This window comes from Lutra lutra, chromosome 10 (assembly GCF_902655055.1).
Source record: "Lutra lutra chromosome 10, mLutLut1.2, whole genome shotgun sequence".
NCBI classification, from domain to species: domain Eukaryota; kingdom Metazoa; phylum Chordata; class Mammalia; order Carnivora; family Mustelidae; genus Lutra; species Lutra lutra.
Genome location: NC_062287.1, coordinates 58,863,950 through 58,881,169, shown reverse-complemented (window position 1 = coordinate 58,881,169; position 17,220 = coordinate 58,863,950). Strand labels below are relative to the sequence as shown.

Here is a 17,220-nt window from a genome sequence, read left to right as displayed (position 1 = left end):
AATGTGATATATCAAATATCAAGATATTATAAAGCTACGGCAGTTATGAAAGTGTGATATTGGTGCCCAGACAACTGGGCCAATGAACAGAAATAAAACCCCATTTAAGGCCAGTTGGGTTTTTTTGTTTGTGTTTTTGTTTTTTAAGATTTATTCTTTATTCAAGAGAGAGTGCAGGAAAGCACAAAAGCGGTGTCGGGGGGGATAGAGGGAGGGGGAGAATTTCAAGCCAGCTCTGCACTGAGTGCAGAGCCCAACATGGGGTTCAACTGCAGGATATGGAGATCATGACCTGAGCCTAAATCAAGAGTCAGACACTTAACTAACTGTGCCACCCAGGCACCCCAACAACCAGTTGTTATATGACAATGGTAGCACAACAGAGCAATGAGAAAAGAATATTTTTAATAAATGATACTGGAACTGCTGAATATCCATAGGGAAAAAATGAAATTTGAGCTCAAACTCATACCACTCACAAGTATGAATCCTTTATAAGTTATAACTAGAACTATAAAAAGCAAAGCAATTAAACTTTCCAAAGTAATACAAAAGAGTATTTCCATGGCCTCAGGTAAATATTGATTTTTTAATGCCAGCTAATTCATTCATGAATATTTATTTGTATGTGACAGGCACTCAAATAATTGATGAAAATATATCAGTGAACAGAACAAATAAATGCTTTTGTGGAGCTCACACATTACCCACTATGACTTAGCATTACTTTGTAGATATATCTGTCTAAATGTATGCCAAATAGTCTTCTTTTCTTAGAGCTCAGAAATTTTATCTGAAATTATCTAGGTATGGATCTTTCATTTTATGAGTGAGCAAGCATCTTAAGACTTCGGTCTTTATAGAAATTTTTTCCTAGTTATTTCCTTGTTTATTGATTTCATTCCATCTCCATCCCTGCCTTTCTTTCCTTCTGGAATGCCTATATTTGCCCTCCATGTCTCTTCTCTTTTCTTTCTCAAGTCTATATATTCACTGAAAAACAAAGAACTATGCATGATCAATTTGAGAGATTTTTTCCAAAACACTGTGCCAAAAGACAATGGCTATTCTGTTTCTATTCAGTTTCTTTCTCTCTCTCTCTCTCTCTCTAATTTACACCTTGGAGTTTCAGGGGTTTAAGAAAATGTTCCTATCTCTTCTCCTTCTAGGTTCAAAACAACCAAACATTCCCCACAAAATTTGCACACTATGCTTTATTGTTATGATTTCTAATAATTTGCTATTATTTGCACATTGCTTTTCTTCTGTAGTCTTCTTGTTTTAAGACAATAGGATTTTATCACCTCTCATTAATGTTATGCTTTCATCTTTTAAGTTTCTCTCACTGCTTCCCTGTTTTTTACTGGGTCATTTAGTTTGATTTCTCATGTCTGTTCTCTTTTTTTCAAGCTTTGATATTTTTCCACATTCCTAGCTTTCTCTTATCTATTCCTGGTTATGAATGATGGTTTGACAAATCACTCTTCATAGCTGACATACATTCTCATAATGTTCTGCATTTTCAGTGAATGTAGATTGGGTTTCTTTCTAGGAGGGTTATGAGGAACAGCTCAGGTGAGCTGGCCACCCATACTCTAAGACTCAGAGACATGAGGCAGAGTTCTTTCCACAGGTGCCAAATACTGGAGGCTCTGAAGTGAGGGACTCTTTGTATGGTTTCATGACAGGTTTCCCTCTATCTTATTCTCAATAGATTCACAGGATTAACAAATTTGAGAATTAATTTTGCTCTCTTTTGCATGACAAGACTGTAAATTCTTGATAAATTTTATCCTCTTAGTTGAACTTCTGGACACAGGAAATTAGAAAGCAGAAATCAAAGTTAAGTTTCCATCTTCCCCAAACCTTCCTGGATGCAGGGTTGTGGAGCCAGGAAATCACCTTGGAAGGCAGGAAATTTTTTCATTAGATCAGATGGTAAGAATGGGGTAACTCTAAGTAGGCTAAGAGTGAATTAACCCCAAAGTCAGTTTTGATTTAGTGAGGGCATTTTAGGTCTCTAGGATGTTTCTACTATGAATTAGCAAACAGCATTACATACAATTCCCCAAATTTTGGTTGTTTTCCTCTTTAAGCTATATCCAGGATTAAAGTAGAACTAACTTTTAAGGAACTGTGTATCTTATCCAAAATCTGTCTCTGGGCATTGTCTATGTATCAAAATCATATTTGGTTTCATTTATTAGTTAAGCCCTGATCAAAGCTATTGATTTCAGAGACCTGGAATGTGGTTCCAAGAATAATAAATGTCATTAATAAGCAGATAAGAAGCAGCCTCATTTTGAATTCCTGGAGGGCAAGAGGTGTGAATAAACTCATTATAAATCTTCAGGTCAATAAATAATTAAAGGAAATCTGTAACAAGAATGTCATTGCTTTGGTAATCAGATTGGCATAGAAACAACAGTGGCAGTTATATGCTCATCTCAGCAGGTAAAATCATGATGGTATATATATTAATGATGAGATAGAGGGATACCTGTGAACTTTAGAAGTGATAATAGACAAAGTAAGGGTGTGTCATAATTTGAAGGAGGAGAGGATCCTCCTTTGGAGTTGAGTTGAAAAAGCAAGTGAGGGAACTCTGGGGAACATTCTGATCTGGTAAATGCGTTGCTTCTATAAGTGGTAGAGAAAATATAGAGTTAAATGTTAGAAGTTTTTTGTTTTGTTTTGTTTTGTTTTTAATGCTGAACTTGCTTGAACTGACGGGAAAAAGTGGGGGAAATGCAATAGTAAAGGAAGTTAGAGTCATATCTTACTAACCAGGAAGAGGTAACAACATTTACAGACATTCTGGAAAATATAAGAGCTCAATGAGAAAAAGTAAGAATACAGGAAGACATAGCTAGACCAAGATAGGCCATTCTGGGTCCCTGAAGACTTAAGCTCTGGAAGAAAACAGCAGCTCTGGTTCAGGAATGAGCTGGTCATGAATCTGCATATGAATATAAACAATAATGGGGAACCACACAAGAAAGCCAGACTCACAAATCTAAGGAAGTCCAGTGGCACACTAGCCACTTTGGTGAGAAGTAGAGTCCTTGTAATCCTACAGTAGATACAGAGAAATACAAAATAAATAAATAAATAAATAAAAGCAGTTAATAAGGATTGTGGAAAATGTTGGGTCCTAACCTTTGATTGAAATTTGTTTTTGTTGAATGTCATGCATCCTGCTCAAAAGAAAGTAGATTTTGTATCCTCAGAAAAAGCATACTCTCCATTCTGCAGCTGGGATGCTTGGAAAGTATGGAAACAAAGAGGAGATAGGAAAATATAGAGGTTTTATAATACACATAATAATACTTAAGGGAAGAATAGAACATTGAAAATTCCTAAATTGAGAAAAGAAGTTTTTCATAAACCATTCTCAAAAGAAGATTGTTTAAGTAAGTGAGTGTTTGTTAAGTAAGTTTGTTTGTTTGTTTGTTTCATGTTGTGTGAAAATCATAGCATCACTCTTCTAACTTCTTAATTAGGGACACTCCTGAGTCTGGCTGTATACACCAAATGGGCACTGATTGACAAAAAACAATTTCAAAAACTTGAAACCATCAATCCTTTGTTTTTCCTTTCTGCCCCCTCCAGAGATGACATTATATTTCTCTGTAAAGCCTATGGCTGGTGATGGCAACATTCATGTGAACATCCTTTGACAAAAGAAATGCTATTATACAATGTGGTGGCCACATTTTGTTCTGAGAACTTATGTGTGTTTTCCAATTTTTAGGAATGTAGAGTTGGTATATGTAGTGGATATTTGTCATTCACTGTAGCCACTCAGCATTTGGACTGGTCTTCCTCTTTGAGGAATTTCCCTCCTTAGGATTCTATATCCCTCCAAGATGGAAGCCATAAACTCAACTTCCTGGCTAATTAATCAACTTTTCTACCATAATAAAAACTCCAAAATCACAGGGGCTTTCAACAAACATTTTTCATTCATCTGTCATGTCCTCAGCTGCAGGTAGACTATTGGGACTCTGATCCATAGGTCTTCTCATCTAGGACCCTAGCTGAAGGAGAAGTTCTTCTTTGAGACTTGTCTTTACAGTGGCAGAGGGAAAATATGAAGAAGTGGTGCAAGCATATCTCATAAATCTTCTGTAGGAAACTGAAACACATCCTTACCTCTCATTCCAATGATCCAAGACAGTCATATAGCCAAGTCTGATAATGGCCTGGGGAAGTATTCTCCACTTATATATAGGCACTCTGGGTCATAAGGCCATGGATGGGGTTGTATATTGCCCTTACAAGAAAATCGATGGAAATAATAATCCAATCTACTACCATGGGTGAAAGCATGTGATCTAGTGCTGTCAATCATGTAAACTTGCAAGAAGCAGACTTGGAAGCTAAGAACATAAAAAAGCAGATGCTACATTGAGTTATGCTGGTAAAAACCATTAATAGAAGACTCCATCTTCAGGAGGAGTCAAGATGGCAGAGGAGTAGCAGGCTGAGATGACATGAGGTAGCAGGAGATCAGCTAGATAGTTTATCAAACCATTCTGAAAACCTACAAATCCAATAGGAGGTTGAAGAGAAGAAGAGCAGGAATTCTAAAAACAGAAAATTGACCACTTTCTGAAAGGTAGGACCTGCGAAGAAGTGAATCCAAAGCGACGGGAAGATAGACTGCAGGGTGAGGGGCCAGCTCCTGGCAAGCAATGGAGCAACAGGGCACAAAATCAGAACTTTTAAAAGTCTGCTCCACTGAAGGACATCGCTCCAGAGGCTAAGCGGGGGTGGAACCCTCTGGGGATAGCGTGGGCTCAGGTCCCGCTGGGTCACAGAAGGATTGGGGGTGTCTGAGTGTAGCAGAGCTTGCAGGTATTAGAGCGGGGAAGCTAGCTACAGAGACAGAGCTGAGGAGTGAGCTCTCAACTCGAGGTTACCTTAAACTGTGATCCGTGGCACAGTCAAACCACTGCTCTTTGAGCAGGGATCCCACAAGTGGCAGATCCAGGGAGACCGCCCTGGAAGAGAGGCAGGGATCTGCTGGGTTTGGAGACTCCAGGTAGGGCTGTGTGCCAGAGACAGAGATGCTTGGTCACAGGCTGGGTGAGCTTGGCACACGCAGGGATATGGGAGTGATCAAGCACTTTTCTCAGAGGGCGGACTGAGGAGTGAGGCCCTGAGCTCTTGGTTCTTCCGGGCTGGAGATTGGGAGGCCGCCATTGTCATTCCTGGCCTCCAGAACTCTACAGAAAGTGTTCAGGGAACAAAAGCTCCCAAGAGGAACCGAGCAGATTACTTAGCTCAGCCCCTGGCAAAGGCAGTGCAATTCCGCCTTGGGCAAAGACACTTGAGAATCACTACAACAGGCCCCTCCCCCAATAGATCAGCAAGAAATCCAGCCAAGACCAAGCTCACTTATCAAGGAGAACAGCAGAATTCCAATGGAGGAGAAAGCAAAGCATGGAATTCATGACTTTCTCCCCATGATTATTTAGTCTTGCAAAGTTAATTAATTGTTTTTTAATTTTATTTTTTATTCTAATTTTTTTAACTTTATTCTTTCTTCTTTTAATGTTTTTAACTAGTTTATCTTAACAACACCTTTCATTAAAAAAATCTATTTGAACCTTCATTATTTTTTTTAAGATTTTATTTATTTATTTGACAGATAGAGATCACAAGTAGGCAGAGAGGCAGGCAGAGAGAGAGAGAGGAGGAGGCAGGTACCCCACTGAGCAGAGAGCCCAATGTGGGGCTCGATCCCAGGACCCTGGGACCATGACCCGAGCCGAAGGCAGAGGCTTTAACCCACTGAGCCACCCAGGCACCCCTTGAACCTTCATTATTATAGTCATATTTTATCCTTCATTGTATCTAACCTTATTTTTTGTACACACATAGGGTTTTTTCTTCTAAAAAATTTTGGGATACAACTTCTTCTAATAGAGCAAAATATACCTTAAATCTAGCACAGGGCTTTGTTCTAGTCTCCAGCCTAAGCAAATTCTCTCCACTTTCTTCTTTCTTTTCCCAGCCAACTTATCAACTCCTTTTTTAGAATTTTTTTAAAAATTCTCATCTTTACAGTCAGAATATGACTTCCCTTCATTGTGTTTACCCTTATTTTGTGTGTGTGTGTGTGTGTATGTTTTTCTTTAAAATTTTTGGAGGTAGTTTCTTCTAGGAGAACAAAATACTCCCAAAATTAAGTGAGTGGCTCTGTTCTATTCACCAGTCTAATATACAAATTTTATTTTTTTTTCCTTTTTTTAAATTTTTTTAACTTCTTTTTACCCCCTTTCTTCCCCCCCATGATATGGGGGTCTCTTCTGACTTGGTTAATGCACATTTTTCTGGGGTCTTTTCCACCCTTTTAGTATTTTATTCTCTCCTTCATATATTCTTATTTGGATAAAATGACAAGGCAGAAAAACTTACCAAAAAAAAAAGAACAAGAGGCAGTACCAAAGGCTAGGGACCTAATCAATAGAGACATTGGTAACATGTCAGATCTAGAGTTCGGAATGACAATTCTCAAGGTGCTAGCTGGGCTCAGAAAAGGCATGAAAGATATTAGAGAAACCCTGTCTGGAGAAATAAAAGATATTTCTGGAGAAATAAAAGAACTAAAATCTAACCAAGCTGAAATCAAAACAGCTATTAATGAAGTGCAATAAAAAATGGAGGTTCTTACTGCTAGAATAAATGAGGCAGAAGAGAGAATTGGTGATATAGAAGACCAAATGACAGATAATAAAGAAGCTGAGCAAAAGAGAGACAAACAACTACTGGACTATGAGGGGAGAATTCAAGAGATAAGTGATACCATAAGATGAAACAACATTAGAATAATTGGAATTCCAGAATGCCACTTCCTGACAGTGCCCAGGAGAAGAATGAGGCACAAACAAGTCACCTGCAAGAGAAAGGAAGCAGGGGCCCAACAGGAGAAAATACTGTTGACCTGAACAACTCCTCAGTCCCATATTTATTAGATATAGACAGTAATCACCAAAGGAGCTGAAGAAGGCTAAATATTAATCATATACCTTGTAGATAAGCAAGAAGGAAGGCAAAATATATCTGGTCAAGCAGTATAAAGTTTACAGTTGAGAAAGCACATTCAAAGGGCTCATCTAATTAGCCACAGGTGCTCTCAGGGGAAGGGGAAATAATGGGAAAATGAAGCAGGGGGGGAAGGGGAAATAACGGAAAAATGAAGCAGGCAGCATTCCACCCTGAGTGGGCCAGGCATTCCCAGCTGCTTGGCTTCCATGAAGCAGGCCGCGTTCTGCCCTGAGTGAGCCAGGCATCCCCACCTGCTTGGCTTCAAGGACTTATATCGTCCTCTCCCCCAGAGGCCTGTTGCCAATATATGTTTTTCCTAAGGCTATATCTAAACATGCTTGGTAACTAGTACAATTTCTCATGAGTTATACTTTAAGTAACACATTGTTCTGAGGGACAGTTACACAGAAAAAGAAGAAAGAGAGGGGAGCAGAAGGTATATTGGAGCAAATTATTGTAGAGAATTTCCCTAATATGGCAAAGGGAACAAGCATCAAAATCCAGGAGGCACAGAGAACCCGCCTCAAATTCAATAAAAATAGGTCGGCACCCCATCATCTAATAGCAAAATTTACAAGTCTTAGCAACAAAGAGAAAAATCCTAAAAGCAGCCCAGGACAAGAAGTCTATAACATACAATGGTAAAAATATTAGATTGGCAACAGACTTATCCACAGAGACCTGGCAGGCCAGAAAGAATTGTCATGATATATTCAGAGCACTAAATGAGAAAAACATGCAGCCAAGAATACTATATCCAGCTAGGCTATCATTGAAAATAAAAAGGAGAGATAAAAAGCTTCCAGGACAAACAAAAACTAAAAGAATTTGTAAACACCAAATCAGCTCTACAGGAAATATTGAAAGGGGTCCTCTAAGCAACAAGAAAGCCTAAAAGTAGTAGACCAGAAAGGAACAGTGACAATATACGGTAACAGTAACATTACAGGCAATACAATGGCACTAAATTCCTATCTCTCAATAGTTACCCTGAATTTAAATGGGCTAAATGCCCCCAATCAAAAGACACAGGTATCAGAATGGATTAAAAAAAAAATCAATATGTTGTGTACAAGAAACTCATTTCAGACCCAAAGACACCTCCAGATTTAACATGAGGGGGTGGAAAATAATTTACCATGCTAATGGACATCAAAAGAAAGCTGGGGTGGCCATTCTTCTATCAGATAAATTAGATTTTAAGCCAAAGACTATAATAAGAGATGAGGAAGGACACTATGTCAAACTCAAAGGGTCTACCCAACAAGAAGATCTAACAATTTTAAATATCTATACCCCTAATGTGGGAGCAGCCAACTATATAAACCAACTAATAACAAAATCAAAGAAACACATCGACAATAATATAATAATAGTAGGGGACTTTAACCTCTCCAACTGAAATGGACAGATCATCCAAGCAAAAGATCAACAAGGAAATAAAGGTCTTAAATGACACACTGGACCAGATGGACATCACAGATATATTCAGAACATTCCATCCCATAGCAACAGAATACACATTCTTCTCTGGTGCACACAGAACATTCTCCAGAATAGATCACATCCTGGGTCACAAATCAGATCTCAACCAGTACCAAAAGACTGGGATGGTTCCCTGCACATTTTCAGACCACAATGCTCTGAAGCTAGAACTCAATCACAAGAGGAAATTTGGACAAAGAACCCAAATACATGGAGGCTAAAGAGCATCCTTCTAAAGAATGAATGGGTCAACCAGGAAATTAAAGAAGAATTGAAAAAATTCATGGAAACAAATGATAATGAAAACACAACAGTTCAAAAATCTGTGGGACACAGCAAAGACAGTCCTGAGAAGAAAATATATACTGAAAGAGGAGAGATCACAACCAACACCAAAGAAATACGAACAATTATAAGAACATATTATGAGCAACTATACCAGCACACTTGACAATCTGGAATAAATGGATGCATTCCTTGAGACATATAAACTACCACAACTGAACCAGGAAATAGAAATAGAAAACCTGAACAGACACATAACCAGTAAGGAGATTGAAGCAGCCATCAAAAATTTCCCAACAAACAAGAGCCCAGGGCCAGATGGCTTCACAGGGGAATTCTACCAAACATTTAAAGAAGAATTATTTCCTATTCTCCTGAAACTGTTCCAAAAATAGAAATAGAAGGAAAACTTCCAAACTCCTTTTATGAGGCCAGCATCACCTTGGTCCCAAAACCAGACAAGGATCCCATCAAAAAAGAGAATTACAGACCAATATCCTTGATGAACACAGATGCAAAAATTCTCACCAAACTACTAGCCAATAAGATCCAACAGTACATTAAAAGTATTATTCACCATGACCAAGTGGGATTTATTCCAGGGCTGCAAGGTTGGTTCTATATCTGCAAATCAATCAATGTGATACAATACATTAATAAAAGAAAGAACAAGAACCATATGATACTCTCCATAGATGCTGAAAAAGCATTTGACAAAGTACAGCATCCCTTCTTGACCAAAACTCTTCCCAGTGTAGGGATAGAGGGTACATACCTCAATAGCATCAAAGCCATCTATGAAAAACCCACAGCAAATATCATTCTCAATGCGGGATAACTGAAAGCTTTTCCCCTAAGGTCAGGAACTTGGCAGGGATGTCCACTATCACCACTGCTCTTCAACATAGTACTAGAAGTCCTAGCCTCAGCAATCAGACAACAAAAAGGAATTAAAGGCATCCAAATCAGCAAAGAAGAAGTCAAACTATCACTCTTGGCAGATGATAGGATACTTTATGTGGAAAACCAAAAAGACTCCACCCCAAATCTGCTAGAACTTGTACAGGAATTCAGTAAAGTGTCAGGATATAAAATCAATGCATAGAAATCAGTTGCATTTCTATATACCAAGAAGACAGAAGAAAGAGAAATTAAGGAGTCAATCCCATTTACAATTGCACCCAAAACCATAAGACACCTAGAAATAAACCTAACCAAAGAGGCAAAGAATCTGTACTCAGAAAACTATAAAGTACTCATGAAAGAAATTGAGGAAGAGACAAAGAAATGGAAAAATGTTCCATGCTCATGAATTGGAAGAACAAATATTGTGAAAATGTCTATGCCACCTAAAGCAATCTACACGTTTAATGCAATCCCTATCAAAATACCATCAATTTTTTTTTCAAAGAAATGGAACAAATAACCCTAAAATTTATATGGAACCAGAAAAGACTTCATATAGTCAGAGGAATGTTGAAAAAGAAAGCCAAATTTGGTGGCATCACAATTCCAGACTTCAAGCTCTATTACAAAGCTGTCATCATTAAGAGAGTATGGTACTGGCACAAAAATGGACACATAGATCAATGGAACAGAATAGAAAGCCCAGAAATAGACCCTCAACTCTATGGTCAACTCATTTTCAACAAAGCAGGAAAGAATGTCCACTGGAAAAAAGACAGTCTCTTCAATCAAAGGCTGGTGTGGGAAAATTGGACTGCCACATGCAGAAAAATGAAATTGGAACATTTCCTTACACCACACACGAAAATAGACTCAAAATGGATGAAGGACTTCAATGTGAGAAAGGAACCCATCAAAATCCTTGAGGAGAACACAGGCATCAACCTCTTTGACCTCAATCGCAGCAACTTCTTCCTAGGAACATCACCAAAGGCAAGGGAAGCAAGGGCAAAAATGAACTATTGGGATTTCATCAAGATCAAAAGCATTTGCGCAGCAAAGGAAAACATCAACAAAACCAAAAGACAACTGACAGAATGGGAAAAGATATTTGCAAAGGACATATCAGATAAAGGGTTAGTATCCAAAATCTATAAAGAACTTATCAAACTCAACACCCAAAGAATAAATAATCCAATCAAGAAATGGGCAGAGGTCTTGAACAGGCATTTCTGCAAAGAAGACATCCAGATGGCCAACCAACACATAAAAAAGTGCTCCATATCACTCGGCATCAGGGAAATACAAATCAAAACCACAATGAGATACCACCTCACACCAGTCAGAATGGCTAAAATTAGCAAGTCAGGAAATGACAGATGTTGGTGAGGATGAGAAGAAAGGTGAACCCTCCTACACTGTTGGTGGGAATGCAAGCTAGTGCAACCACTCTGGAAAACAGTTTGGAGGTTCCTCAAAAAGTTGAAAACAGAGCTACCCTACGATCCAGCAATCGCACTACTGGGTATTTACCCTAAAGATACAAATGTAGTGATCCAAAGTGCACGTGCACCTGAATGTTTATAGCAGCAATGTCCACAATTGCCAAACTATAGAAAGAACCTAGATGTCCATCAAAAGACGAATGGACAAAGAAGATGTGGTATATATATACAATAGAATACTATGCAGCCATCAAAAGAAATGAAATCTTGCCATTTGCGACGACACGAATGGAACTAGAGGGTATTATGCTTAGTGAAATAAGTCAATCAGAGAACGACAATTATCATATGATCTCTCTGATATGAGGAAGTTGAGAGGCAATGTGGAGGCATTGGGGGGTAGGAAAGGAATAAATGAAACAAGATGGGATCAGGAGGGAGATAAACTATAATGTAACAAAACAAACTGAGGGTTGCAGAGGGTGGGGAGGGAGAAGGTGGTTGGGTTATGGACATTGGGGAAGGTATGTGCTATGGTGAGTGCTATGAAGTGTGTAAACCTAGCAATTCACAGACCTGTACCCCTGGGGCTAATAATACATTATATGTTAATAAAAAATTAAAAATTTAAAAAAATATAAAAATAAAAAAGAAGATTCCATCTTCTAGAGAAAGCAGAGGTAGAGATTATAGTGACAGCTTCTTTTTGTGTGGTTTGCCTTTTTATTTAATCAAAGGCTGGTGGATAAACATAAATATAACACAATTAATTCAGATCATTCTTCGTATTATATACACACAGGCCAATGAACATAATCAGAAAGAAACCTGCAGTTGGCAATGAAATGCATACAGATTTTCCTTCCCCCACTCAAAAAAATTTTAAAATGCACAAACTTAGAATTTATCAGCACATACTCTCCTGTGACAAATGATTCAGACATAAATAATGGGTGCAAAGAAACCATATGCTAACATATGTAGAACCTTTGGGTTTTTTTTTTTTACTTTTCTTTTTTTAATTATGTTATGTTACTCGCCATACAGTACTTCATTAGCTTTTTATGTAGTGTTCCATGATTCATTATTTGTGTATAACACCTAGTGCTCCATCCAATACATGCTCTCCTTAATACCTGTCACCAGACTCACCCATCCTCCCGCCCTCCTCCCCTCTAAAACCTTCAGTTTGGGGGCACCTGGGTGGCTCAGTTGCTTAAGCAACTGCCTTTGGCTCAGGTCATCATCCTGGAGTCCTGGGATCGAGTTCCACATTGTGCTCCCTGCTCAGCAGGGAGTCTACTTCTCCCTCTGACCCTCCCCTCTCTCATGCTCTCTCAGATAAATAAAATCTAAAAAAATAATAATAAAATTAAATTTAAAAATTAGATAAAAACCTCAGTTTGCTTCCCCCTCTGACTTCCCCCTTTTCATTTTTCCCTTCCTTCTCCTAAGATCCTCCATGCTAGTCTTTATGTTCCACTAATAAGTGAAACTGTATGATAATTGACTTTCTCAGCTTGACATATTTTGCTTAGCATAATCTCCTCTGGTCCCATCCATGTTAATGCAAAAGTTGGGTATTCATCCTTTCTGATGGCTGACTAATATTACAGATAAAGTGCTGATATCCAAGATCTATAAAGAACGTCTCAAACTCAACACCCAAAAAAAAAAAAGTCAAGTCAAAAGATGAGCAGAACACATGAACAGACACTTCTCCAAAAAAGACACACACGTGGCTAACAGATCCATGTAGAACCTCTGTTAATGAAAACCCAGAAGCAGCCATAAGGATGAAGATATGTCCAGTGACTCATAACTAGTTGTGCCCTGAAGGGGCACCATCAACAGAGATTGTGCTGTGGAAAAAATCTATGTACACACACAACCAGAAAATAAACAGCAAGATCAACACACGCATGTTTAATGCTGGAAAAATCATGGCCTTCCAAAATTTCTCCATGTTTCTTATAAAAGCACTCTGCACTCAACTAAAATTAAAATGATCTTTAGAGGATAATACTTGTAAAGTTTTCTTATGTCTTTTTAGCCACAGAAACTGCAATGGAAATAAATGTCAAGAGTCATTTTCAAAACAAAAACAAAGATCTATTCTTCTGATGACATGCATGATTAAAATGTCTATGCAAGATACACTGCTCTACATTCCTAATGACCAGGGGGAAAAAACCTTAAGTCAATTTTTAGTTTGCAGATGATCAAAGGATTTTGTATTCCAGCAGGAGTTGAAATCCTCTGGATCTTTTCAGCAACAACTACTGGATGTTCTTTTCTGTTTTTCTCTACAGCATCAACTTTGTAAGAGCAACTGTGTACACTGGAGTCACGGTGTACGCCCCACTAAGCATTTCCACACCAGCATTGAAACCCAGTAAGTTGCACTTTCTTCCTACACACGAAACAGTGATTCTATTTTTGTTTTGGTTTTTCAAGAGCCTTGCTTTGCTCTTCAGATGGTCGCTGTGCCATATCTGACACTGATGCTTGTAGGTCTTCTGTTTCAGGTACTGCTTTGTCCGCAGATGCACTGTCCACCTGGGAAGATGCTGCAGATTCTGATAAAGGTGACTGATTTGATACAGCACTTGGCTGCACAGACGCAGACGTGGAGTCTAGCAGAGACTGAGCGTAGGGGACACTGCCATCCGTGCACTGGGATGGGTAAAAATTCAGACAGACTACTGACAGAAGCTGTAAGTGGGCTTATTCTACCATTAGTGCTATTCCGTCTTTGAGGATGTCCTTTAGAGCATACTGAACACATGCCCTTTGTACAAGGGTTTCCATAAAATCTGCAGTCAGTAGAACAAAGCAGAGGCACTTGGCTTTGCTTAGTTTCTTGAGTGATGTTCCTCTGTTGCACACCATCAAAACCTCCAGTTTTCTGTTTGCTTCCCCTCAGACTAACTTCACTTGAAGCTATCACAGTGACAGCTTCTAGTGCCCATGTTTGAGAGTGAGATCCAAGTTAACCACGCACCGTGGAAGTTTGTAGTGACATCTCTACCAGAGTGAACCTACAGAGTAATTTGATGATGTTCCTGCCTGCATCATCCATGAGCTACCTAATATTCCTTAATAAGTCCTTTTTCTGATTAAAATACATTCCTGGAACTTTAAACTCTTGTTATTAGTCAGCATTTTGCTGGCTGGCTCCTGAATCAGTCTTCTGCTATCCACGTCCAAGGCAATGAGTTCGGCCAGATACCTCTAAACTCTATCACACTCTGATAAAGAGACTATATCAATTTAATCTTTTCTACTATAGAAATATACTTCTTTTTCCAAAACCTACTGAATAATTCTATATTTATATAGTTGGCCATAAAATATTTTCCCAAAGGCAGGTTGTAAGGGCATTTAAAAATAAATTTTTATGCCATTGGGTCATAAAATAAGAGCCAGTCTAAAAAAATTACAGGTGGTCCTTGAATAATATGGAGGTTAAGGGCACTAGCCACCCCACATATACCCTGTACAGTCAAAAATCCACATTTAGGGGAGCCTGGGTGGCTCAGTGGGTTAAAGCCTCTGCCTCCGGCTCAGGTCATGATCCCAGAGTCCTGGGATGGAGCCCCGCATCGGGCTCTCTGCTCAGTGGGAAACCTGCTTCCCTTCCTCTCTCTCTGCCTACTTGGGATCTCTGTCTGTCAAATAAATAAACAAAATCTTAAAAAAAAAAAAAAGATTTTGTTTATTTATTTGCGGGGCTCCATCCCAGGACTCTGGGATCATGACCTGAGCCGGAGGCAGAGGCTTTAACCCACTGAGCCACCCAGGCACCCCAATAAATAAAATCTTAAAAAAAATCCACATTTAGCTTTTGACTCCCCGCAAATTTAACTACTAATACCCTCCTGTTAATTAGAAGCCTTGCTAATAACATAAACTGTCAATTAACACACGTTTTGTATGTTATATGTATTATATATACTTCATTCTTACAATTAAGTAAGCTTAAAAAAAAGAAATGTTATAAGTAAATCATAAGGAAAAGAAAATACATTTACATTACTGTACTTTACAAAATCTGTGTATAAGTGACCCGCACAGTTCAAACCTGTGTTGTTCAAGGGTCAGCTGTATTGATATAATTAAAACTTCACTTGTAGAGCACCTGCGTGGCTCAGTCATTAAGCATCTGCCTTCAGCTCAAGTCATGTTCCCAGGGTCCTGGGATCAAGCCCCGCATCAGGCTCCCTGCTCAGCGGGAAGTCTGCTTCTCCTTCTCCCACTCCCCCTACTTGTGCTCCCTCTCTTGCTATGTGTCTCTCTGTCAAATAAATAAATACAACCTTTTAAAAAAACAAAACTTCACTTATGGTGACCATAGCATAATATAAAGACTTGTCAAATCACTGTTATACACCTGAAATCAATGTAGCATTGTTGTCAACTATATTCAGTTTAAAAAAACAATACCTAATTCAACAATTTCTGGTGAAAACTAAATTCAAAATTGTAGTTACAGTTTATTTAATGACAATGAATGCACCATTAAATGTATGAAATATAGTCTGACATTAATTTAGAGAAAACTTTATACTCCCCAATAAATAAAAAGTAATGCAAGAAGCAAGGGGAGGAAAGGAGAATGAGCAAAAGTTAAAAAAAAAAAAAAGGAAAATACAGTAGGGATAAAATCAGGGAAAAAAGCAAGTTAAAATAACCATAATTTAACAGGTACCTTGAATGAACATAAAGTAGGCAGACATTTGGCAATAAACATAAGTCTCTTGGGAGAAAAAAAAAGTAGTGGTAAGCACATACTATTAGAGATCATAATCAAGAAAAAGCCTAGAAATGGAGAAAAATAAAAGTTACTTTTAATTTAGGTTGCTGGACCTAATTTCAACCTCTGAAGGAGTGGGGGTCATTTTTCCACAGGAACAATCAATTCCCAGACATGAGCAGGGTGAGAATTCAACTCAATTCTGACACTGTCTACCCGAAAATAGCATCAGATCCACAGGTTAAGGGATCAGTCCTACAAGATTGCCCTCCCCCACCACATACACACAGGTTGTTACCTGTACTTCTACCTACTGGCTATAAACCACAGATTCCTCTTTGGGTTCAATTAATTTGCTAAAGCAGCTCACAAAACTTAGGGAACCATTACTAGATTACTGGTTTATTATTAAAGCATATAACTCAGGAACAGCCATGTGAAAGAGATGCAGAGGGCAAGGTACAGGAAGGGGTGCAGAGCACCGACAACCTCTCTAGGCATGCCACTCTCCCAGCACCTCCACAGTTACCAACCTAGAAGCTCTCCCAACCCTGTCCTCTTGGGTTTTTATGAAGGCTTCATTATGTAGGCATGACTGATCAAATCATTGGCCATTGGTGACTCATTCAACCTCCAACCCCTTTCTTCTCCCCTGGATATCAGAGGTAGTGGGGAGGGCATGACTAAAAGAGACAACCCTCTAATCATAACATGAGTTCTCCTGGCTACAAGCCCCCCCCCATCCTTCCGGTGAGGTCCAAAAGTCTTCTCATTAACATAACAAAAGACACCTTTAAGGCTCTCATTACACACAAAATTCCAAGGGTTTCAGGAGCTCTGTGCCAAATGCAGGAAAGATGACCAAATATATATTTCTTATTATAAACCACAATATCACAACTTTGTATAATTACACACTCATAAATTATGGAAACATTGACATTTTGAGGATAATAACTTACTAAAACAAATTAAAGTTGAAAGAAATCTAAATAAATACCAATACAATGAACATAAAGCTATTTCTTCTTTTTTGTAATCCGACACAACACTGATATCAAAACCAAGAACAGTATTTGTCTGGTTCGTTCTTCAGCCAACCATCCAAACACCTTGCCATTTGTATATATTGTTACATTAACAGTTGCCATTGTAATATATAGCTATATTCTTATATATAGACAACAAAGATATAAACATATTTCAGTAACTATAAATAAAAAATAGAAATACATATTTATTTTTGAGAACCTCTCACACACACATCCATACTCCTATATTCCCAGC

At 38.4% G+C, this 17,220-nt stretch overlaps 1 pseudogene; it reads right to left on the bottom strand.

Annotated features, from left to right (window-relative positions):
- Positions 1–13,220: 13,220 nt before the first annotated feature.
- LOC125079720 (AN1-type zinc finger protein 6-like) lies at positions 13,221–14,157 on the bottom strand (annotated as a pseudogene).
- Positions 14,158–17,220: the final 3,063 nt, after the last annotated feature.